At 52.6% G+C, this 23,727-nt stretch overlaps 1 protein-coding gene across 3 annotated transcripts in view; it reads right to left on the minus strand.

The window, feature by feature from the left end:
• Rph3a (rabphilin 3A) overlaps nt 1-23,727 on the minus strand; it is a 212,053-nt gene that overhangs the window by 64,647 nt on the left and 123,679 nt on the right. Inside the window, exons 1-2 of one of the 3 annotated variants that reach the window (XM_010604504.3) lie at nt 19,824-20,312; nt 19,553-19,671 (exon numbers count right to left, since the gene is read on the minus strand). The gene's annotated coding sequence lies outside the window, so the exon portion shown is untranslated. Of the gene's footprint in view, nt 1-19,552; nt 19,672-19,823; nt 20,313-23,727 lie in introns of those variants that run through there. The other 2 variants (XM_010604501.3, XM_010604502.3) reach the window with 2 other exon arrangements.

Raw genomic sequence — 23,727 nt, forward strand, 5'->3', positions numbered from 1 at the left:
ACACACACACACACACACACACACACACACACACACACACACACACACACACACACACACGCCAGCCTGATGTCTGTCCATGGTCCTGATGTCTGTCCAAGCTCAGGATGTTGTCCCCCAACCAGGAGGGCAGGGACCAGAAGTGCCATGTGGATCCCTCAGCGCCTGTTTCCCCTCAGTACCTCAGGCCTGCAGCAGCACCTGCTCTGCCGGGCGGCTTGAGCTCGACGTGCGCCTGACCACAGCTTGGGTCTAGTCCTGTGCTGGTGCAGGTGACGCCCTCAGTAGTTGTCCCTTGGGTCCCTCCTGAGCCCCCGGCTCCCCGTGACATTTCACCCCGAAGCCATGGCCTCACACTCTGGCCTGGGGATGTGGACTCAGGGCCTGTCCACACCACCCCAGAAAGCACGAGCAGCTTCTCCCTCAGCTTCCAAGAACCCCAGATCACAGGGACCTGCTTCATCCATTCCTCTCCCACCAGGTTCCCCCAGGGCCACTGCGGGGAAGGCAGCAGAGAAGCAGCCCTTGGCACCCATGAAACCAGCCACCCAATAGCTCAGATGACGAGCCCTGCAATTCACAAAGCCCCCGGGTGTCAGGCTCGCCGGTGCAGGTGGGGGTCGGGATCCGCAGGATTGGAATCAGAGGAGCACAGGGGCTAAGGGGTGCTGAGCTGCTGGGCTTCAAATCCCAGCGTGACCTCTTTCTAGCTGTGTGATGTTAGGGTAGTTACGTAACATCTCTGTCTCACTTTTCTCCGATGAAGATCAAGGATGATACTAATACCTTTCTTAAAGGGATTTTGAGGGGTTGAATGAGTTCATGTTTGTACGGTGCTTGAAACTGTGCCCAGCACACGGTTAGACAGAAAGGATTCGGCGACCCTGGTCGTGACCTCCAGCACGTAAGGGCTGCTAAGTACATATAACGGTATTTATCACCTCCTGGGTACCAGGGACTGCCCTGATCGATGTACGTTGCACCTGTGAGACCTGTGGAGCCAGCACTGAGTCCATTTCAGGACAGAACCATTGAGGCCTTTCACGGTTAGTTGTCTTCTCCCCCAGACTGAACCGGCCGGTGAGCAGCAGGGCTGGATGTGTCTGGCCTTCCACAACCCCACCTCTGCTCCCCGCGTCCACCGAGCCCGCAGTGGATCGAGAGCATTCATTCACTGGATCACAGTGCCCAGTACTTACGGCCGTGCTGTCTAAGTTGACTCTGCAGCTGGCCTTCTCCAAGCCCCTCTCTCCGGTAGGTGAGGCATCTGTATCATGCTAGGGGCACGTGTGGGCGCTCCCATCCCAACATCCAACTTCCCAGGCGTCACTTGTTAGTAACCAGAAGTCTATATGGGCTGTCAAAAGTATGCAAAAGAGACGGCAGAAAGGTGGCTCCCGGGCTGTGGGGCCTTTGGGACAGGACAGCACGGTACACTGTTTGGCAGGTGATACCCTGGGAGCGTGGGTTGCCATTCTAGTCTCCCCACACTCGCTGCTCTGGGCTTAGCGTCTGGCTTTCTTTAGCCAACGAGACATCAGCAGAGATGGGGCATGTGCCCTGGAGACCACCCTCTGGAGTGTCCTTTCCACCATGTCAGCAGGCCAGTCGGTCCTGCTAGAGGGGTCAGGAGAAAGACATGCAGGCCCCAGCTAACCCCACACGTGGCTTAGACCATCTTGGTCTACCCAGACAGCCGTAGCCAAATGAGTGGCCAGGAAAGACCAGGACCGGCTGGCTCCAGCCTGAACTGTGGGCTATGAGCAAGGACAAGTGGCTTCTTGTGCTACGCCGCCAGCTTTGGGGATGGCTGCCGTGCAGCAGAGCTGGTGATGCTGGCGTTATCGTATCTTTCGCTTGCTGTACACAGCCATGCTCACCCTGCTGTCCAGGTTCTCTCCCCACGAAGCCGACTTGCGTTTGGCCAATGGCAGTTACCAGGGGAGTGGGACGGAGGGGGAAGCAGCTCCCGGCTCCCTTTCTGTGGGGTCCTCACCCTCCCCCGCAACTGCATCCCCAGCTCCCTCCTGGCTCTGGCAAGGCTCTTGCTGTCTCCCTTCAGGCCAAGGGGTGGTAACAGCTCCCTTACTGCAGCCCCAGGGTGCTTCGCTCCCCATGAGTGGTTTGCATTAATCCTGTTCACTCCGTTGCTCCTTCTCAGAGTGCTCTTTGAATCCCCATCTACTTCCTGCTGGTTCTCTGATTCACACGGGCGGTGTCATCAGTGCCTACTTCCTGTGCAGACAGAAGACACACAATAAACTAGAGTCTCACTCTTGAGGAAAGTTGGATGGAAACAGCCACTGGTCGGAGATGAGGTTCAGAACCAAGGACAGCAATGTGCACGCTACTCCTCTGGTTTTGGGGAGTGTGTGTGTGTGTGTGTGTGTGTGTGTGTGTGTGTGTTTCTCCCTGAGATTTCTGCCACAGAAACCAGTAGGGTTGGTGTGAGGCTTTTATCAACCTCTCAAATGCTTTTGATCCTCCATTTAATCTCAAATCCCTGCTCCACTCTGCCCCGGCCCTTACAGCCATCTCCAAGCATCTGAGCCCTTTGCTCTCCGAAATTCTGATAGGATTGGAACCTAGAAGCTTGGGGCTTGGCTCCCATGGTGGGCTCCACAGACTGAAAGTTCCACAGGGGCATGGGGAGGGGACATCTGCCCCTCTTTGTCCTGGTGCCAACTTTGGTCCCACTTTCTTTTAAGGAATTGTCCTGGGGCGGGGCTGTAGCTCAGTGGCCGAGTGCCTGCTCAGCATGCATGAGGTTTGATCTGGGGTTTGACCCCTCCCTCCCTGACGTGGCAACTGGCACATCACTTATATACTCTTCTAATGACTTGTGACTGATTCAAAATACATTCCCTCACCCAAGCCAAGCAGACTCAATTCTGAAACTTGTGTTGGGATCTTAGGAAAGGAGTTCTCCGATTTATTTTTCCTGATTGCGCTAAGGCGGGGATGAGATGAACCTGGACCCGATGAGATTCTACCAGGTGTGGGAAGTGAGGCCCCGCCCAAAGGAAGCAGAATATCTTGAGGGGGATTAGTGGCAATGTGTCTTTTACTGCAATACATTGTTCTATTTTAACATTCATCCTTATTTTGATCATCCCTTGTCGATCAAACGTTCACGGCAATTTCTGTCAAATAAAAACATTCTGGTGTGTCCTCCTCCGCTTCCTCACCAGATTTGGCACTGCGAAAACTCGGGCTCTTCCCCGAAGTCAAAATGACCATAAAAAAGGTAAACTTTTGAAATCAATTCAGGAGATCGAGGCAGACACCACAGCGCAACTAGAGACACTCACAAAGGAAAACCTGCAGAACCGCTTCATAAAGTGGCAAGAACGGGATTGATGTGTTTATGGGGGTATTCTGAGGAGGATCAATGACAATGTGTCTCTTACTATAACAAATTGTTTACAAAATCTGAACATTCACTGCACTTTTCATCAGACTGCATACCCTCGTGCACGGTAAACACTCATCGTGTATGGCTTCCTTCCTTAGAAATGTGCCTGCTACCTACAATTTAGTGGCGATCCACAAATCAATTCGTGTGGTGCTTTTGTGGTCATTCACAGTCGGGCAGAAAGGCCAGAAACTGAGCCACCTAACACGCACGTTCCCAGCGGACGTCAAACACAGCAACACTCTGTCTCCTTGTTTCTAGCTCTCACTCTGTAAATCAGTCTTCTTTTCCAGGTCTACCAAGTGCCACCGTCCTTGCATCTTTGTGCTTTTTGTTTGTGATTTTGTTGTTGACAAAGGGCCCCCAAGCTGAGGTGCTGTCTAAGGTCCCTAAGGGCAAGAAGGCGGAGCTGTGCCTGGGAGAACGTGAGGACGTAGCTCAGCCTTGAATCGACAATTCTATGAAATTAGGTGTCATTAAATAGAAACACGCATTAAACAAGGTGGTGCACGGGTCCATCGGTAGAGATGAGACACTCACAGAACAAAGCCCCGTATCTTCCTTAGGGACAATGGCTTGTGTTCACTAACTCAGTGTCTGTACTGTAAGTGGTGGGAGCTGACTTTCCCCTATACATGTCTATATTTATATCTATATATATTTATATCCACATTGATATAGATACACATTATAAATAAAACAGCTGGGGATTTAGCTCAGTGGTTCTGCTGCCTGCCTTGCAAGCACAAGGTCCCAAGTTCGATGCCCAGTACCAAAAATAAAAATAAATAACTAAATAAAACAATATAATGCCCCAAATGCATGGATTGTACAATAGTATATAAAAGAGAAGAATCAAGGTGTTCCTACTTTCTCACTTTCCCTCTTACTGTGAAGAATATTAATTGGAACAAGTGGAAAGATAGTTGGCTCTGTTTTCTACTTTATTTTTCAGAGGGTGGCGGTGGCAAGGGGCAGATAAGGAGACCACTGATCCAAAGAGGCAACGTGGGAGGAAAAAAGCCAGAGTTGGGAAGAGCACTGTCACCGGGGCTTGTTTCTGGGCCAGCTTCTCCCACAAGAAACCGAAGGTGCATTCCAACCCCACTCCTGCAACACCAGCACAGGCAGAGCAGGTGAAGCGGAAGAAGAGAAACTCAGGAGGGAACACAGTGATTTGGGACTCGGCAGGGATGGAAACTTACAGGAGTCTCCAGCACACTGCCTTTCTGGGGCCTGGGCAGATGCAAACCCGGGCTGGGCAGAAGAGGGCTTCTCAGTGTACTTTCCATCTGCAGGGTCTGCAGAACATGCTCAGAGCAAAATGTGTGCTGCAAACCGAGGACGAGCCAGGGATCCAGCTCAGCGGTTCCACTGCCTGCCTTGCAAGCGCAAGGACCCGAGTTCGATCCCCGGTACCAAAAAAAAAAAAAAAAGACAAAGCAAACCGAGGATAAGCCGGTGGCCGCCAGTTTGTCCCAAGCCAGCCCCTTTTCTGCAATGAAACGAGCCATGATGGGGACTGAACTTGCTGGTGTAAAAAGGTCCCCATCTTTCAAAGCTGAGGATGCATGAGACTCTCCAGCTCTTCCTGGAGGGAAAGGATAACTCAGAGGTCGCCTCTCTCTAAAGGAGTCATGGAGGCTTTGCTGGGTTATTTCTGACCTGAGAGTCTGGTTTCCCAGGGCCACACTGCCATGGGAAACCAAGAAAGGAAGCTGAAGTGTCCCTAGTGCGACCCCTCGACATTTTCATCCACTTCCTGCACATCTGGAGACACAGAAGCGATGATCAGAGAACCAAGCCTGTATGATACAGCCCTGAAGCCAGCAGAAGGAGGCTTTCTTTAGGGTCCAAATTTAGAGATGAGAGAAAGGGGAGGGGACAGCCAGCTTCTTCCCCCAGGGCTTCTGGAGACGCCCCAGCATCTCTCCTTAACAATCACCTTTCCCAGGGAGCTGACAGTGTCCAGACTGGGAACTTGCTTCACCTGAGGTGGCAACCTCCAGATGCTCCACCACGGCTGGTCCTGGCTCTGTCCTCTGCTAGCTGGGGCCTTGGCCAAACTCCTTGTCCGGAAAATGGGCTCCTCGCTGTACCTTCTTCCCATGCATGGCTGGGGAACTGGGTGGAATGAGCCACATGAGCTTCCATCACAGTGCTGGCCCACTGCTGACCACTCAGGGGCCACCAGCTGTCCTCCTGGAATAGCGACCATTCTGGCACAAGGCCCTCATTGCCAGCCCCAGCCTCTCTTCTTTCTGCTATCAGACTTTCTGCCGCCCCTCTGCGTGCTGAGGATCCTCCAAAGCTCTCAGATGGCCCTCAGATGCTGAGCGCCCTGACAGCTCCAGCTCCCCAAAGTGACGAGAAGAGGCCAACCGGGCAACTGGCAGGGAATGGGGGAGATGCTGGCGCCATCCGGGGAGGCCCGCGTGAACTCTCCCGTTGGCCCTTGACACCCGCAAAGATTCTCAATGGGACCTTAGGCTTCTGAGCTTTCTTGCAGCCGTAGAAGATGAGAATTCAAGGGGACACTTTACAAATTCCAAAGGTGAAAGCCTGTGAGGTGAGAGGGCTCCCCAAAGGCAGGCAGGTGGCAAGCCACAGCTGCACCCTACAGTCAGTCACCCGGGGAACAGTCAGATGCCAAGGCCAGGGCCCCACCGGAACAGTGGGAGAAACTCAGAGCGGGGGGTGCTGGCATTGGTGGGTTTCAAAGGTGGCAATGTGCAGCCCAGGCTGAGAGCTACCTGTGGGCATGGCCCCCCAGGGCAGCCTCCCTCCCTTCGCCACTGAGTCTCCAATGTGGATGTGTACCCGATCCCCGGGAAGGCTGCTGGGTGTAGAGGGGTACCCTCCTCCCAGCTGCCCAGGTCTGGAACAGCATTTCCAAGTTTCAGGCGACACTGGTACCCTGGGCCAGGCACTCCCATGGTGAAAACCATCACCTCCTGCAAACCCAGGAGAGAAGATGCCTGACCCACACTCTCTTGTCTGTGAGCAACACTGTCTTGTCCTGAATGCGAGACAGGGCCCTGGGGTACACTGCTCTCCACGGCAAGTCCAAGGAGGGTGAGAGTTTTCTGGCTTCTCCGCCTGTTGTTTGCAGCCTGTCTCTGCACCAGCGGCCCCAGCCCTCCGCCTGCAATGCAGGTCTGCTGAAACAGTGAATAGTTCATTGCGCTACCAGCTGCTGCAGCCGGCCAAGGTGATGTTGCTATTGACGAAGGCTTAATGTGATTAATCGGGTTACAAAGATCGGGCTGCAGAGCTGGTTTTGTGAAAGACCTTTACTTTCTTCGCCATCACCCAAATCCCCGGTGCCTCCCACGTTCCCTGCCCAGACTCCCACCCTGCCAAGACTTGGGAATTTTTATTTCTTCCCTTTGCAGTGATTCTGTTTGGTGACCCGTGAGGTTATTTAGCGCAGCCCGGAGACAGGGCAAGGTTTCCGGTCAGAGCAAGGAGCACTAGCTCAACACTGTCTGTGCTCATTGGTCCAAATGATACTTATCGGGAGCCCCCTGCATGCTGGGCACCGTGTGATACAGTGTATTGAAGATGTAGTGGTAAAAAAACAGTGGAATTATCCTGCTCTGCTGGGGCTGGCATTCTAGGAAGTGAACAAAATTAATAATCAAAGTAGATGGTGTGTACCTGGCACCGATGCTGGGGGGATAAAGTGGAGAAGGAAGAGGCAGAGGTGTAGGAGAGAGGGAGCCTTTTTAACAAGGTGAACACACTGGAGGGTGGTGGGCAGAGAGCGGAAAGGGCTAAGAGGGCCCCTTCTAGAATGCTGAGCCCAAATATTACATCACCCTGCACGAGATAACAGGAACAACCATTTATCGAGCACCCACAACATGCCAAGGTCACTCTTAGACAAAGCTGCACAGTGACTCGTCAGAAACTCCAAGAGGCAGGTGTCACTGCTGCTGCCATTTTCCAGATGAGGAAACGGAGGTGCAGAGAGACTCAGTAACTCGTTCCAGGTCTCCGGGTGGCAGAGCTGGGCTTTAAACCCAGGCAGGCTGGAATCCGTCCCACTTCCTCCCTCATGCTCCTATCTCCATTTTCAGAGAGGGGCCCACGCCCGCGGCTCATTGCTGAGCACTTCCTGGTGGGCGCCTCGCTCTCTGCTTTCCAGGGAGTTGGTGCTGTGAAGAGCAGTGAGGAACTAGGACTCCCGCAACACAGGTGGCCCTCTCTAGGTCACTCTGAACACACGCCGAGTCTCCCCAGGTTCTCACCTGTCTGGGAATCCTACAGTGCAGTTAGGGTGGCTTTTTCAAATCATACATCGTGTCAGACCTCAGAATAAATCACCCCGACGTGGCCCTGCAGGCACTGCCCCCGTCACCCCCCCACCAGGCTTCCTGACCCCATGCTTCAGCCATGCTGGCCTTCTTTCTGTTCTTTGGGTGATACCACAGGGCCTTTGCATATGCTCTCCCTGATTCTGCTCTCAGCTCAAATGTCACCCCCTTAGGATAGCTCTCCGGGATTAGATCAGATTTCCTTGTGTCATCCTGACACAGACCTGTGCTCCTATCTTTAGAATCCCTGCCTCTACCTGTAATCACATATCTATTTGCATACTAAATTGTCTCCTTATTTGTGGGAAGGCACCAAATTGAAATTGTTTTCTGCTACATCCTAGCACCAAGCAGGGTGCCTGACAAGTAGCACATGGTCAAAGAGAAGGTTCGGATGTGCATCATCACCAAGCGCCCCTCAGAACCCACGGCATCACTCTACCAGGTTCCGGAAATGTTTTTCCTACTATTGAGCATTCTGTCTTCCCTCTCAAAATGCTGCATTTGGGGTAGCAAAACAGTTTAAGTACATTCTTCCTAAATTTTTCAACCATAATAGCTCTTCCTTCCCATCTGCCAACTAGTGTAGATGACTTTTGCCAAGCTGATAAAATTTTCTTACTTTTCTGGTTATTTTCTTAATAGGTACCAGTGGTTTGAAAAAACAAAAGCCTTTATGCCTGCATAATTTTAGGTAACACACAATTTTAAGTATCGTGTATTACAATGAACAATCTGAATAATACATATAGACATTTCACTACTTCCCTTCTGTGCCTAACAGAATATCCTGCTACTGAGGATTGAGCCAGGAGGCTTCTCAATGAGCTGCACCCCCAGCTCTTTCAAAAACATGAGACAGGGTCTTGTTAAGTTGCTAAATTGCCCAGGTTGCGCTTGAACTTGCCATCCTCCTGCCTCAGCCTCCCAGAGTGCTGGGATTACAGGTGTGCACCACCACGCCTCTCTCCTAACAGGTTATTCAAGCTGGGCAAAACGTGCAGAGTTGGAGCCCCCAGACCCACCCGAGTTGCTCAGGAAACCATTTACACTGCAGATTCCTAGCACCCTTAACCCTCCAAGTTGGAATTCCTAAGGGCCTTGAGAATCTGTGGTTTAGAAAAAGTACCCCAGGAGATTCTCGTGAAAACTGTATAGCCCCTGAGGTTAATGACTCAACAAAACACACTCAGACATGGATTTCTTATGGGCATGACGCCTTCCAAGTGAAGGTTCCTCAGCTTGCACTGTTTTGAGTATCTCTACTTACCAAAGAAGGGCACCAAAAGTGATCCTTTAAAAAACCTACTATCAGCTATAGGGCAAGAGTTCTTTTTTTTAAAAAAATTTTTTTAGTGCTCACTTCGGCAGCACATATACTAAAAAAATTTTTTTAAATATTAAATAAGCAGAAAAAACAACATCAGGACAGAAGAAACCTTTCTAGGAAACTTTAGCTGGCAACTTCGTACCCAGCGGTAAATGCCTCATTTCTTTCTCACACACAGGGCGGGGGGAAGCTGAATCACAGGGCAGATTTGGGTCTGGAAATAGCCAGAGTGACTTTGTGGGCTTCAAGAGCTTCGCTCAACTAGTAAGATCCAGAAACCCGAGAAGGGGTTTGTCTCACGCCCCCCCCCCCAGTTTGCTTTGAGGAACAGCATCCCCACCCCATGGCTGGAAAGCCTGAGGTACTGGGAGCCATGGGAACCAGCCGCATCTGCACTGTCACAGGGGCAGGGTGGAGCTCTGGACCTGGGCCTCCTGGCTCTCCCTGCCCACTCCCTGCCTGCTGGGCTGCGTCACCCACCAGTGCAACTTTGCAAGGGCCGAGAGCCTGTGGAGGGCAGACAGGGAAGCTGGGCGGGTTTCAACCCCAGATACTCTGGAGGGAGCAGGCGGCCGGGTGGCCAGGTGTTCTGTGGCCCGGAGCGGAGATCGCGTACGCCCCTGCCCACCTGGAAGTGCTCACAGCCTGCCTGCTGGGCCCACGGGGAGGCTCCCAGCCCTGCTTTCTCCAGCCTGTCTGAGGCTGCCGATGGCTGGTGGACCCACTGTGCTTTGGGGCTTTGTGACTCAGCCACTGCTGTCCCTGAGGACACAAGCCGGTCCTGGGCCCCTTCACCCGAGAGCTTGGGAGATTGGTTCACTTCTACAGGGCCGAGATCCTTCACCTGTACACGGTGCTACTGAGTCCATCTCTCCCCTTCAAAGGTTATTGTGAAACCACAATGCAGCTAGAAGCAAGCTTTAAAGAAATACATCAGTCCTCTATGACCATAAACAGGTACTGTGCAGAGCGTGTCACGTGAGGGGCACGGTTCGAGGCCTCCGTGTACAGAGACACATAAAACTCATGTGGGCCTCACCGCTTCTCTATGAGGAGGTGCCATCGCTATTCCCGTCCTGAGGTGAGTAAACTGAGGCCGGGGAGGCCACATGCCAGGAAGCAGCACAGCTGGGACGCTAGCCAGCGGGCTGGAGAAGGCGTGGGCTTCTAACCACTTCCGCTGGTCACTGCGTCCGCTCCTTTACCTGAGCGCCACTCGCCCTTTGGCCCCCAGCCAGAAGGAGCTGCAGATGAGAGAATCGATTTCTGCAGAGACGGTTTTATGTTGCTTTATCTTCACAACACTCCCAAAAAGTAAGTAAAGTGGTGATCGATTCTCATCCCGCGTTTAGGGCAGGAGAAACAGCCCAGGGGAGGCTCATTTCTTTGCCATGGAAACTCAGCGTTTGACTTTGATGTCAAAAACATCTGCATGTGAGCGCCTGCATCTGGGGGCCATGAGGCTCCTTGTTCCCTGGTGCTATGATGTCCTCACCTGCAAGTGAAGGTTACCTTCTCAAGGTTACTCCCCAGACTGCAGGAGGTCGCTCGTGTGACACCCAACACAGCGAGGGCTGGGACCCCAAGGAGAAGCCACAGAGCACTGTGGTCCAATCCAAGAACTGCAGCTCCCAGACACCTCTGCCCTTTGGCACAGCAGAGGGATGGACTCCTGGCTCCGTGCTCTTTGTGTTTGTTGGGAGGGGGTTGAAGGCTGGAAGCAGATGGGAGCCACCAAGGGGACACTGGAGACCAACCTGCTGTCCTTGAGGCGGGCACTGGTCAGAATGGCAGCCCAGACCTCCTGCCATGGCAACCACTCACAGCAGGAGTCTTCTCAATCTGGGGCCTTGGGGAGCCTCCAGGATCCTCTGCAGGCTCTTAAAGGCTCTTCCTTCCAACCTCTGAGGGATTTTACCCTCTGGGCAAGCTTGGGGCCTGGACGAGCAGGTGTCAGGGACAGAGGTTGGTGAGCCAATCAGGAAGACTGTGTCCGGGACAGGAGGAGGGTGTCAGGGCCTCTGCCTCAGGGTGGAAATATCTCCACCACAGCGGACACAATCACATGCACGCACACTCACGAAACACCAAGTCCAGACCTGGAGGGGTTGGGTCTGGAGCACTCCTGAGATATGGTCTGCAGGGTGGCATTACTGGGCAGGCACATCTTTTAAGAGGTGGTGACAAGTGGGAGGCCTTAGCCTCTTTTTAAGTTGATTATCTCCAGCATTTTCTTACAGTAATGGAAAGGTAAATGATGCAGGCTATGAATATCTATTTCTCCAAGCCCACCAACAAGGTGCCTAAGGTATATCACTCCTCATCTGATTTCACTCAGAAGCAACTTTATAGCGTGAGTACTTTCATTATCCCCACTGTACCAAAGAAGAAACTGAGGCTCAGAGAGGTTAAGTCAGTTCATCAAAAGTCACACAGCCACGGGTAGCAGAGTCGGGAATAAAGCTCACACCCACCCAGCTCCTGACCCCAGCAATCTGACCACTGTCCTCTTCTGTCTCCTCCACAAAATCACCGTGTCTGCAGTCAGGAGTTGATAGGCTGTGTTCACTGAACAAAATAAACAAAAGTGAAATGGCTCAGCACCTCCCAGATGACAGAACTCTACTAACATGAGAGGAGAGTCTCAGGAATACTGTAGGCTACCGGAGGGAAACTAATATAATTTAAGAAAGTGGGCAAAAATCTGGAGTAGAGGAACAACTAGAAGCTAAGGATTAGCTGCACCCTTCCCAGCGCAGGTAGATCTTGAACACCTCATTGCTGAGTGGGGAGAAAAGAAACCAGGAGATCAACAGCACAATACCATTTGCATAAATTAAAAGACATTTAACTGTTCACCTACTAACAAGAGAGCTGTCCGTCAACAGCGCAGAGTAGCTAAGAAGGGAGGGGTGGGGGCCTGGGGATAAAAGAGAATGCTTAATGAAAAACAGAGCCAGGTCCAGAGGATCAATGTCGGCTGTGTTCTAGGAAATGAAACAGAAGAGCAACTCAACTTGCCCCAAAACAAAAACTCTGCTAACCCAAAAAGCAGCCGCGTCTTCTGGGTTTATCTGAGAGGCTACAAGTAAGGCCTGGTCCAGCACATTATGATCCGAAGCCAAGTCCCCTAACTGGTCACCAACATACGTGTGTCATCTACCTTTCCCTTATCGGTGGCTCAGGAGAGGACCGGTGCCCAGATGCCCAGAGCCCTCTGTGGTTAAGAGTCGAGGTGGCCCCAGTGGCAGGCCCCTCTTCCAAGGGGAAAAGAGAGCATCAGCACCACGTACCCTCGGAGAGACGAGACTGGTGCAAGATATATCACAGGCTCCTGGTCCCCTCTGGGGCCTGACCACTGACCTTTGTCCTGCTTTTAACCTTAGGTGCATGTCCGGTGTGGCCAGTTCCCTTCCACCTGGCTTAGCTGACAACAGGTAGGTCTCTGACCATCGGAGGGGAAGCTGCAGAAAACAAGCTCACTTCTTCCTTCATTGTGCCACGGCCTTTCCCAGCCCCCGGACTCTGGATCTCGGGGAGAGGCTTGGCCAGACACCCTGGCCTGACAAGGATGCAGAAGCTCCCCTGGATTTTACAGCCTTTACCAAGTCGCGATATCCTGCTTCTTGCTGAACTGTCTGCCCTCCTACCCCAACATACTGCCTTTTCATTAGCGGCAAGGGGATCCTGTGTTTTAGCTTGCACAGAGGGGGCATGTGGGGGTCTCTCTGAGAGGTCCTGAACTGGTGCACACACTGCCTCACCTCCTAGTCTGCTGGCCCCGGGTACAGCCAAGGCCCTGCTGCAGGACAGCCCAGGTCCCAGGATCACAACCACCAACCACCAAAAACAGGTCCAGCCCTCTCCCCGAGCGGACCCTGACTCCTTGGCCCTGCCCCCCACATCCAATCCTTCAGTAAAACTCAGCGCGAGCCACTGCAAAAGATACCCACATCTGGCCACCTCTCCCCTGCCACCATCCCCTCATCACCATCCCTGCCTGCTTCTGCCATACCTCCTGCTGTCCCCTCTTCACTGAGTGACCAAAGCAGGGATCAAGCTGACGTTGTAAATTATGTCAAGCACCCTCCTGCTTAAAACCCTTCCCCCAAATAAAATAACCCCCCATTTGGATCATCATGGATCCTCCCAGAGACTCAGTTCCCAGTTCCAGGATTGCCATCTCATCTCTGGAGCCAGGCAGCCCCTTTCTACAGTGTGATCGCTCCAAGTTCCACAGTATCATCTGTTCTCTTCCCCCCAGCATTCCTCAGTCTGAACGCTCTTATGTGTTTACTTCTCCATTGCCCCTGTCGCCCACTGGACTGTCCGCTGCAGGAGGGCAGGGAGCTCCGTGTTATCCGCTGCTGGGACCCTGGTGCTTGGACAAGCAGCAGACACAGGGCAGGGGTGAAGGAACAAGTTTACGGAGAACTTGTTAGACATGCACACTGTTGGGCCCTCCTGAGTCCCCCGGAATCAAAACTGATTTCAACAAGGTCTGCAGGGAACCTAATGCCGGCTCACACCTGACAACCCCTGGCATAGAATGCTGTGCAATCTTTCCCTCGTCCCTGCTGCTGACAAATGAGCAAAAAGCCACCGGGATGGTCACTGTCAGGGCCAGGGGTGAGGAAGTTGGAGGGAGTCAGCCCCCTGCCCTCCAGGAACCACTGGGCTCTGTGTGCCCAGGTCAAAGAGAATGCCCAGGGTGGGTCAGAAACCAATGTGTGCCTCCTCTTAGCAGGAAAAGGGAAACTTACCCAGAACTCCAAGTGTTTGGCCTTTTGGAAGCCCTAAAAGGTTCCAAGCTTTTGGCTTGGAGGTAAGGTGACCAGCTTGTCCAGATTTTCCTAGGGCCCTGGTTTTTATGTGGCAGGTTCTGCCTCCCAGGAATCCTTTCAGTCCTGGGCAAAGCAGAACAATTGGTCCCCTACCTTGGGGGCCCTCACCTCTGGGGGTGCGCGTCCTCTGGAATGCATTCCCTTACAAGTCATCTCTGTGCCCTGCATCCAGAACACAGGGTGAGATGGGGGGGGGAGTTAAGAGAGGGGAAAAGAAGAGGGGCTGAAGAAGGAGTCCTAGGGCAGGGGGGAGAAGAGGAGAGGGGGAAGTGGTGGGGGAGCCTTCAAGGAGAAGGAAGGGACACTTAGGGAAGGTGGAAAAGGAGACAGGGCAGTAAAAGTGAGAGGAGCCAGAGAGAGCGCCAGAGAGACAGAGACTCAGAAATTTAACACCACAGTGAAAGAAAGAAGACAGACAAGTGGAGTACCGAGGGGGCAGGGAGGAAGAATGTGGAACAGGATGGACCAGAGTGGCTTCTGGGCCCCACAATGCCCTGAGGACCTCCCAGCAAACTTCGAGAAATCAAGAAATCGCCTCTTTTTTTGGCAGCTCCCAAATGCCACCCCGTGCCCGCCCGATGGCTGGCACCAAAAGCTGCTTACATAATCTGTTCCCTGCTGAAAGCTGATTCCATTCACAAGTCTCTGCTTGTCACTGTGTAGGTGCATTAAAGAGGGGAAAAGGGAAGGAAGGAAAAAAGAACGGGAGAAAAAGGCAGCTGAATGAACCCACTCCAAAGATGATAAGGAGACATTTGAAGAGATTCTTTTTTTCCTCCCTCTAAATAAATCTTCCTCAAAGGAAACATCATTTCTATGCTGTCCGAGGAGTCTCTTCTTGTTGATTAATTGCAGGGGGCGGGTACCCCCCAGCTGTCTAAAACATGTTATCTCTCTCACTCGCTGGATTACAGAGCCAGCGTCTGCCAGGGCTCCATTACAGTGCGATCTAAGCGTGCATTATATCATGAAAACTTATGACAGCAAGACGATTACTTCGAGGAAACCACGGTGACACTGCACACAGCAGCCTGGTGTCTCCCCACCGCCACCTCCCCACTTCCCTGATCCAGGCGGGCTGCAGAGTTGGGCTAAGAAGAACCTGCTGGGTTCCGTCGAACACCCAAGCCCTGGACAGGCTGGAGGGCTGATTACTGCCACCGGGTCGCTGTGCCATCTGACAGCCTGACTGAGGACCCCTGGGAGTTCTGCCAGCTTAGATAGGAATGGGGGGACCACCTGCTCAGCCCGGGGGACACTCAGGTCGGATTGGGGGGCGCAGGAAGGAGGAGGTGATGTGTGCAGGAGGCAAAGCGGCCTGGCTCTGGTCCTGCTTAGCTCCTCCAGGACTGATGGAAGGATCCTGCCAAAAGGCTGAGAGCTCCCGGCACACAGAGAGCCGTGATAGGTAGCACCTGTGAAAGCGTTTCGCGGTTTTAAAAATGCCGTTCCTCAGAGCGGTGGGGGCTTGTGCACTCAGTGTGGGGTCCAAGAGTTTTCCTTCTAACACGTTCCCAGGTGACACTGAGAACCACCTGCTCTCATCACACCCCCTGGGCAGCAGGAGCTCTGCACCCTCCTCCACACCCCCAAATGCACTCTGTTCGCCTTCCTCTGCCATCTGTCTCCTCTTCCACCTGCACATCTGGGAAGTGAAAATGCCACTCCTGTCCCACAAACCCAACCTGCCTCATTCATGAGACCGGCTCCCTGTAGTCACTAAGTGTCCGTGACTAAGGCTGGATGCATGAACCACTTAGAGGCATCGGGTCTTCCGCCAAGAGCGAAGCCAAACCAAGAATGAAACTTTCATAATGGAGTTTCCAGTTATTGGTGCACCGAGTGTGGCAGGTTGAGGCAGGAAGCCCTCGTTGCACCCCCAATCTCATTTTGTAGGTGCCATTTACATCACTTAAGATTCTGAAGAGATGGTGCTTTATCACTCCCAATGCCCACCAGGTATACTGTAGGTGACTAATAAATGTGTGCTGTGTGAATGAACAGTAAGTGCTCTGGCAGGAGAAGAAGGAGGCCCAGTCCTTTGCCTTCAGCAGATCCAAGATGAGAGCCAAGTCCTTCCAACCCCCTCACCAACGACTCATCGTAATCAACCCTAACTGAGCACCTACTACATGCAGACCTCAGGCTGGACCATGGCTAAAGACATCACCCAGGGAGACCCTCCACTAGTCAGTCAGCTTGAGGTTTCATTCTTTCATTCACTCAAAGTCACTGCTGAGCACATGCTACGCGGTGACTGTGATCCTCAAAAGGGAGGCCCTTAGGGAGGTCATGTGGCAGCATCTCCGGACCCTGAACAGGAAAAGCATTTCCAGGAGAGGAGGGAGGGAAAACATGGGTTCCCCTGAGAAAGTCTACACTGCTCAGAGCAGGCTGAGGGATGAGTCAGCACAAGCCTCGCAGGGATCTGGAGGAGCAGAGGCTGGGCAGGGGGCAAGGTCCCTCCTTGTCACCCTCCTTGCCACCTGCCCCATCTCAGGCTGCCTTACCACTGACTGGAAGCCTCTTGAGCCCTGAGGCAAGGGGGCAGCGCTATGCCCATTCCACAGGCACGGAAACTGGGGTCCAGGATCTTCAGCGACTGCATGAGAGCACAGCAGGGCAGAGCGGGCCAGGAAGTCCGGGGTGAACTCACTGTCCTGTCTCCATCACTACACTTGCTGGGCCCTGACTCTGCCGGACCGCAACTCTGTGTTTGCCTCTTAGGATCCGCACACCTCCGTTATGATCCTCATTTTAAAAATGGATAAGATGAGGTCCAGAGGGTGAAGTGATACAGCTAGAAAGTGTGAGAACCAGGATCTAAGCTCAGGAGATCTAGATCCAGAGCTCACATTCTTAGCCATCATACTGCAATACTTTTGGATACCTAATGGAAGGAACTAAGGCGCAGAGACGTGAAGGACTTTGCCTAAAGTCACACAGCAAGGAATTGGAACTCAAGTCTGGCTGCACCCCACACTGCAGCCTCTGGAGACTCAAAAGGGCTGAGAAACAGGAAGAAAGGGGCGATTTCTGCACGTTTCCTCTACTCTCTCAGCACTTCAAGGCTTCCATCCTGGGTGGCAGTTGAATCATTTAAACTCCTCGGCTCCAGCCCACCACTACTGGGTCCTGGGCTTATTTTTATCCCAGGTTACAGCCACAGCTCTTAGCAGAAATAAACCATGCTGTTTGCTTCCTGTCGCCTTCACGTCAGCTTCTGTCTTGTCTGCATTCACGGCCAGCTCCCCACTCATCAGAGATTCAGAGCAGAAGCCGGGCCCACATGTCATGGTGGTTTCACATCAAAAACCCCAAATGCTCCATGACCCACACAGAGAGAGGGGAAGGGTTAAATAAAGAGGAAGTCCGCATCCTCCAAGCAATCCCCAGAGCAGCCACCCTGCCCCGACTGAGCCCTGGGCCCCCAGCAAGGCAGAAGGGCAGGAGAAGAGCCAGACCTGGCGGGCTCTGGCTGTCCAGCCACCTCTTAGAGTCACAGGGTCCCTGGCCGGCCCTGCCTCCCTCCTGCCAGCCTCAGGGACTGTCCACATTCACCTCCAAGGTGAGGCTTCTGGAACTGGGACGGTAAGGTCCTTCCTGGGCACCCGGGGCTGGGGCAGGGAGAGGAATGAAGCATCTACCTGACCGTGGGTTTGTAGGCCGCTTACTGTGTGTTCTTGGGCAAGTTGCTTTCCCTCTCTGGCCCCCTGTGAAGGTTAGAAAAGCTCTTCCTAGAAGTGCGGGCACGCACGTGCTCCCATACCACACAGTCCCAGCCCCTCGGAGCTGAAAGGGGCCTTGGGGTCCCTAAAATCATCTGCCTCCTTGCACAGATGGGGAAACTGAGGCCAGAAATGAGAAAGAGGGAGGGAGCTTAGACTTAGCTCTTTTGATCCGAGTCCAGGGCTCTTTCCAGAAGGTTCCATGCCCCTCCCCGTGGTGCACCACAATGCACCACTTCAAACGTGACGTGGAGGAGGAAGTGCGGTTTCCTGGCTCACAGCCATGCCCGGGGTGTGTGGAGGAAGCTCTGGCGCCTGGACAGCCGGTCCTGGCCCTCGGCTGGGCTGGCTTGCACTGTAACACTCCGCCCCGGGTGGCAATACTGCCCTGATGCCCCTGCGGTTTCCCTAACAGCCCCCTCAAGGGCCCCCTAAGCCTTCCTGTAATCCAGCAATCCATACAGCAGGGATCCTAAGATCCTCCACTCTAGCATGCCAACCCTGGTCCGCTCCGGTCCATCCGGGCCAAAGCCCCGTATTAATTAAATATTCCCCATGGCCAGATCCGTAGATTCTTATCTGAACCAAATTTCTTCCCATTCATCATTCATGCTTGAGGCTCCCCAGAGAGGAAACTAAGGCAGCTTCTCTCTCAAGGTCATTGAGCAATGGAAGCCAGGATGAGAAAGCAGAGGACCAAGCCTTTGGCACCAACCACCTTCTGCTCCAGCTCCTGCGTCCTTCCTGAGCAGGCTCAGGCTCCGGCTGCAGATAACGGCTGAGTGGACCCTGCTCACACCTCGGGCCTGCTGGTCTCCGGGCCCCATATTTCATTCCCCTCACTTACAGGGAGCAAGGACCTCAAGGAGAGATCCTGGAGGGTGGGGAGCGCAGAGGGCTCAAGTGGCCCTGGAGATAACAGCAAAGAAGCTAAAACTACGGGCATTCATTTCCAGAAAGGTAGATGAAATGAAAACAGAAAGCAAAGAGAAATCCTCTTTTGATGGGTCACAGATTAGCAGCAAAAGCATTTCAAAGTTGAATGTGAGCTTTGGGAATCAGTTATCGGAGAGCTCCACCTCCCACTCACTGGCAGGCTGGTGCTGGCCTACCCTATCCCAAGCTCAGAAAAAGAAACTACTGCGGGGCCATCGACAGTCTAGAGCTGGTGGCTGAACCCTCCCCATCTCCCTCTGTCCCCTCTGTGACTCAGGCCCCAGAAGGGAGGGTCCTGAGCCAGTGCCAGGCACACCCCACAAGCAAGCACAGACAGGTTATACCACCTGTGAAAACAGAACATCTGCTCCACAGGCAGGTGGCGGCTCCCTTCTGGCCTTCTTGACCACTCGTTCCAAGGAAAAAGTGGCCCTTTAATCTCCCCCAAGCTCCCCATCTTAAGAAAGCTAGAACAGCTTGCAAAATCCACCACAACTAAATTCCTCAGCTGTCCCTGCAAGAGTACAAGCTAAGCCCGCTGTGTGAAAGCCACCACCAGTGTGCCCGGCAAGAGTTAATGCTCCTGACCCGGGTGATCCCCCTCCAACCGGGGCCAATATGCTCCCCGCCTAAAGCCACACCCCCAGAGACCCTCCGCCAGACCACCCATGAAGGGTTAAATCACTCAGAGAACCACTGGCTACTTTCAACAGCTTTTGCTGCAAAGGAGACAAATTGGGCAGAAGCCACTACCTTGATCGCATTGCCCAAAACATGAGCACATTTACAGCCCCCCAGGCACTGAGCCGAAATCCCATTTGGCTTCGGGGTGCCGCTTTGGCGATAAAACACTGCAGAATGTGAGCAAATAAATGTGGTCATTCCTCAGCACCCCTCCCCTCCCAGCTACCTTTTACCCCTCACCCCTGAGATTCCCATCACCCCAGCCCCTTTGCACACCCAAGAACAATGTCTCTTACCGCGGCACCAGAGGGCTGCAGGGACAACAGGGGGCCAGATTCTTGCCAACTCCTTCCTTCCCTGCCAGGTGGGAGGATGCTACTCCTGATGACTTGGTTTGAAAGCTCAGCAGAGGTGCCTGCAAGAAAATTGTTCATTTGACTCTCCTACTCTTCCCAAAATAAAATCAAAACACCAATACACACACACACACACACACACACACACACACACACACACACACACACACACATGCCCTAAATCAAGCAGGACCCAGACAAAAAGAAATACCGCTGCTAGAAGGGAGGAAACTCAGGTCAGCCAGAGTCCGTGGAGAGCAGACAGGGGATTCACTCAGACTGTCGGCACCTGGGTGAAGGTATCTGACTAGTCTGTCTCTCTCTCTCTGTCTCTCTCTCTCTCTCTCTCTCTCTCTCTCTCTCTCTCTCTCTCTCTCTCTCTCTGTCTGTCTCTCTCTCCCCCTTCTGTCCGAGTGTAGGCAACTCCGGGCTGCTGGCAGCGGACGAATCAATTGCTTCCCCAGTGGCCGATCAGGCAGCGGCTGTCACCACCACCGCAAAACCCAGGGTGAGCTCGGGAAGGGCGCGGCAGCCTCCCGGCGCAGGGGAACCAAGCCTGCCTCCCGCCTGTGATTTATGTGTGCGGTGCCTGGAGAGAGAGAGAGAGGTGGGAGGCCGTGAGGAGAGGCTGGCGCGCGAGAGATCCCAGCCGTGGAAGCAGAAACCCGGGATTGGCGGTCAGCACCGTGGACAGCGCTGGATGGGCGGGACGCGAACCCCCCAGGCGAGAAGTTAAGTTATTGGACGGTTAGAACCGAGAAGGGGGGAGGCCAGAGGGGCAGGGGACTGGACTTCTCCGCCTCACACAATCAAATCAGTGACAGCCTCTCTACCATACACTCGTTCTAATATTGTCATTCGCTCCAAGCAAAGGATCTCTAACTGATCAGCACCCTTCCCACACACACCCCTGACCCCACTGCCGCTCCGTTCAGAAAACTCGGGTCTGTCTCCCTCCACCCTAAAGCTCAGTCTGGCTCGCCCATTCTCACTCAACTTCCTGCAGATTTCTAAACAGCACCTTGGGATTTTTGTAACTCAGAGCAGGGGTAAAGAAATTTCTCTGGGGTGAGAGGGCTTAGGTAAATAACCACTTAACATATCTCTAGGAGCCAGTTCCTGCCCCCGTACAACCTTGGAAAAGTCATTTAATGTTTCCAAGTCTCATCTGTAAAGTAAGGATATGAAAACTATATTTTCCTAAAGATCAGAAGAAAGGTTAAAAGGGCAACAATAACAACATCAGTATTTTGGGGATACTATGATTTCACAATCTAAAATGTGTCTGATGATGTTTTGACAGAGACAAAGAAATTTACAGCCAAACCCAAGGCAACATGTGGTCCAAAGTGGGATGATGCTGGATATTTTTAGGAATTCCAAATCAGACAGGTGAGCCTTGGCCAGAGACCTCTCCCCAGAAAAACCTAGACTGACTTTCTGAAGAAATCACTGTCTGGAAAAGAAAACGCAATCATTAAACGGGAGAGCTATAAAAGGAGGAGCGGACCCTGTCGAGTTCAGGGTCCTCTTCCTGCTAACTACGGGGAAGCACTCGTGTTGGAGAAGAAACAGAAAATCTCAGCGCATCAGGACCTACCCAGAGCTACTCTACAAAGTGAGTTCCCTTTTGGTGAGGGACTCACATGAAAAATTTCCTGCTCAGGTAGCCCAGGCAACTCCAACATTTGCTAATTCATCACCCACTTGGAGACTGTCAGATCTTTCTTTCATTGACGAGGTTGATGGTGGCGGTGACTGTCATGAGGGGGATGTTGCTGGCAATGACAGTGGTGGTGGTGGCTGTGGTCATGATGGTGATTGTTGGTGGTGGTGGTAGTGGTAAAGATGTCAACAAGAGCTACTGTGAACCTACGGTGTGCCAGCCACCTCGCTAGGCTCATTCCACCTATCATCTTGAGTCCTCGCCTGGACCCTGTGAAGGCATCGTTATTATTATTATCCCCACTTTACAGAGGAGAAAACTGAGACCTGAAAAATCAGATTCTGTGCCCAAAGGTACATGATAAGTGTCAGGCACAGCATTCAAACTCAGGGTTGTATAATTCCAAAACCCCTGCACCAGAATACCTGTCAAGCTCAAACGTGTGCTTCGATTTTATTTTTGGCAAGATCCCACTGAATATTTTCTGGAAAGATGCCATGGCATAAATTTAGTCCCCTCATTTCATGGAAGGAGAAACTGAGGACCAGAGCAGGGTAGTGACTCGCTCACAGCTGAAGAGCTAGTTGAGTGTGGAATCAAAGACATTCAGATGCCTGGACCTGTGTCCTCAAACCTAGAACAGTCCAGGCATATAGTAAGCCCTCAATAAACAACTGAGTAGTCATTTAAGAAGATCAGAGAAGAACAAAAGCCACCCTGGGTCCTAATGGTGGAATCAGAACACAAGTAGTTCCTAGCACCTTGTTCCTTAGTCCCAAGGAATTTCTGTCCCATCCACAGCCTGTTCAGAGGATGAACCTAGCTACCACCTGCTAAATGCCTGAGCACCCACCCTGTGTCTGGCACGGTGCTAACCAAGTACTACCTCAGTCTTTACAACTGCATGAACTGGATGCCAATACTGGTCCTGTTTTGGATGAGACTAAGGCTCCCATGGGGTGCGGGGAGGTGAAGCCCTGAAGCTCTCCCAGGCAGGCCGTCAATCTCAGATCACTTGACTCAAAGCCTGTATCTTTACTACCCTGATAATTTTTCCCCAAACCAATGGCCTTCCCAGCTCCCCCCAGGAAGTGAAAAGGAGGCCTGAACTGACCTTCAGCCTGGTTTCCACGAGAACAGTTGTGCTTTTAGCTGATTTTTGCATGCAAGGCATCTGTCCAAGCCTTAATTGAAATAAGGATTTGCAGCAAAATTAAAAAATAATAATATGGTTGAAACCAGAGCTCTGCACCCTCCCTGGTTACTGTGTCCTCTAGGAAACAGCTCTGCCTCCTCAGGAGGACTTTGCCCTGCCACTCTGTTCACCATCTCCACTTCTCTCTTCTGCCCTGAGTCATCCAGGCAAACTTCATTCAAAGAATTGGCAGCTGGGACAAGCTCTGACAGCTCTATGACAATGCAGCAGGGAGACTTCTTGAAACCAGAGTCCTCCAGGCTGAGCCAGCCGGGCTCTGCTGTTCCCTGAGCTTTCATGAAAAGCTGGGGCAGCATTGCAGAGCTTCTTCGGGGCCCTGGACTCAGTCACTTGCCTTGTCCAGCCCTTGTTCTGTTGAACAGCCCAGTAAAGCTCCCAGCATCCCAGGGCGGCTGGGAAAGGATGGTGGTAGTCGTGGCTACAATCAAAGCTCCTCCCCTGGGCTCTGTGCATCCCATAATAATCTATCCTCACCCCAATCCTATGTCAGGATGGTGTGGTTTCATTTCCATTTTACAAATGAGAAAACTGAGGCTGGGATGCCTCACACCACTAACCCAAGACCATTCAATTTGGAAGTGGTAGGAAGGGATGTGACCAAGGCCCTCTGAGTTTATGGCCTTTACTCTTATGTGGCATCCCTAATGTAACAGTCACCTTTACTCACTTTGGTGCCTAATAGTCACCGGCTGCAATGCTTGTTCAGCCCAGGGCACTGCAGGGGTCGCAACTGTGCAAAGAGATTGTGGAACATGACTGGTCCATCTTAGAGATGAGGAAATTAGACAGTGAGGTGTCAGGTAACCTTCCCAAGGCAAAATAGGTAACAGGGCCGGAGTGTGAGCCTAGCAGCTTCTCTCAGAGCCGTTCCCTTTTCTGTCTCCCAAGGAGATGGTTATTAAGAGAGTTCAGAAAGAAAAGATGTTCGTGGTTTACTTGGCAAGTGTGGTAGGCAGCATCATGGCCCCAAAGTTGTCTGTGCCCTAATTCCCCAAAAGATTGATATATTCCTTTCAGTGGTAAAAGGGGACTTTGCAGATGTACGTTAAGGATCTTGAGATATAGGCATTATCCTGGGTTATGGGGCAGGCCCACGTAATTACAAGGTTCCTTATAAGAGGCAGAGTCGGGGAAGAAGTAATGGCGGAAGAGTGGAGAGGTAACGGTGAGGGGTAGGGTGAAACACCACATTGTTCATCTTGGTCTAAAGGTGGAGGAAGGGGCTGTGAGCCC

Source organism: Fukomys damarensis, unplaced genomic scaffold, assembly GCF_012274545.1.
Source record: "Fukomys damarensis isolate Sample0158 unplaced genomic scaffold, DMR_v1.0_HiC HiC_scaffold_12, whole genome shotgun sequence".
NCBI lineage: Eukaryota > Metazoa > Chordata > Mammalia > Rodentia > Bathyergidae > Fukomys > Fukomys damarensis.